This window comes from Lithobates pipiens, unplaced genomic scaffold (assembly GCF_037356315.1).
Source record: "Lithobates pipiens isolate NorthernLeopardFrog02 unplaced genomic scaffold, aLitPip1_a1.2 Scaffold_28, whole genome shotgun sequence".
NCBI lineage: Eukaryota > Metazoa > Chordata > Amphibia > Anura > Ranidae > Lithobates > Lithobates pipiens.
The window spans coordinates 4,725,615-4,727,367 of NW_027507789.1; positions in this window are offsets into that span (position 1 = coordinate 4,725,615).

Consider the following 1,753-nt stretch of genomic DNA (forward strand, 5'->3'; position numbering starts at 1 on the left):
GGAGGAGTTTTTTGTGTGCTGAGGGCGGGGGAGTGAGGCATTTCGTGTGTGTGTGGGGGGGGGTTTGAGGGGGAATTTATGCTTAGGGGGGTAAGCGTTCAATTGGGGGGGGGAGGACTTTTGTTGACACATAATGTGCAGGCAAGACGCTCAACAAGTGATCACTGTAGTAGCGGTGTAGTAGCGGTGTCTACTACTGTCATTTCCAGATTCTAGTGCAGATGTGTGAAGACACAAGGCTCCTGGGTAAGCCAAAACTGGCCCTCCATGTGGCCCTTGCACTTCTTCTGCAGCTGCGGCCCCCCCACCTTGACTCAGCAGTCAGCGGCAGAGAGGAGGATAGTACTCCTCCTACAGATCCTGCACTCCTCTGTGCAGCTGCAGCACCTCCCCCTCATCCATTGCTGCCTCCCCTGATCTCCCCATTCAGCCGATTCCAGCCCTCCTCTGGTCCTCCTCCAGACCCTGCACTCTCTGCTTCCTGGGTGTTCCCTGGCAGCAACACAAGGTAAGGGGGGGGGGGTGCATTGTACTGTAAGGGTGGGGTGGGGGGATTTATCTCCAGTAATAAGGACACCCCTTATTGGATAAATGAACATCTCCAAATGTTATGTCCATTTTTTTTTGTTTTTTTTTTGTTTTGGTATATTGGAGTATTTTAGAGTCAAGAGCAGTGCCGATCATCTAGAACCCGGGATGGACATGCAAACTCCCCCCCCCCCATGTATGGGCATGATGTGTCGGCAAAAAAACCTTGAGCACATAAATACCCCCTCCTGGGCAAATCCCCCCCTCCTGCCAGTTCAAAGATTTGCCCCCCTTTAGCTCCACCACCCTCCCCGCACAAATCAACCCCCCTCCCCCTAAAAAAAAATCACTCCTCCTAGCACAAGTCCTCTACCCCTCAAATTTCCCCTATTACCATGCACCCCCCTCACTCCAAACCCCCCCCCCAGCACAAATTCCCCCCATACACCCTCCTAGGATAAATCCAAATCATTCCTACTAGTACAAATCACCCCCCAAAAAGTGTTTTTTTTTCCCTCCATACTACAAATCCCCTCCACATATCACCTCGTTTAGCCAAACCCCCCCCCCAAATCCCTCCCCCCCATCCCCCTCCCAACACAAATTCCCCCCAAACTACATCTGCCACCCCCTATTCTTCACCCCCTCCTCAGCTTGAATCGGCCCCCTAAATCCCCCCCCTCTACACATCGACCCCCCCCCCCCCCAAAAAAAAAATCACAAATCCTTGATGCCGCCAAAAGCAAAACTGGAAGACGGGACATGGCAAGACTACCAGAAATTATTTTAATGAAAGCTTTAAAAAAAAAAAAAAGAAAAGAAAAATAAACTGAAATTTTTATTCTGATAAAGAGATTTTAGTGTTTTATCATTTATTTATTTATTTTCATCGACTTTAAGCCATTTTTATAGCAAAGTGTTGTTGTATCTGTGTGTGTGTGTATAATTTGTTATTGTCATTATTATTATTGTTGTTTATATATTAAATATAAATATATATAATGTATATATAATATTATTTATTATTATTACTAGTATTATTATTATTTATTTTATTTTATGTATATTTGGTGTGATTTGCAGGACGGTGACCTTGAAACAAACTGGTTTCAGTGAAGAGGGAATTAAAAGCCACAAAGAGTAGCGGGGCTCCCCGCACAATACTAGAATGCAATAATTTGTGTATTTAAGGTTGTTACCCGGCAACCAGAGGAGGGGCGGGGCT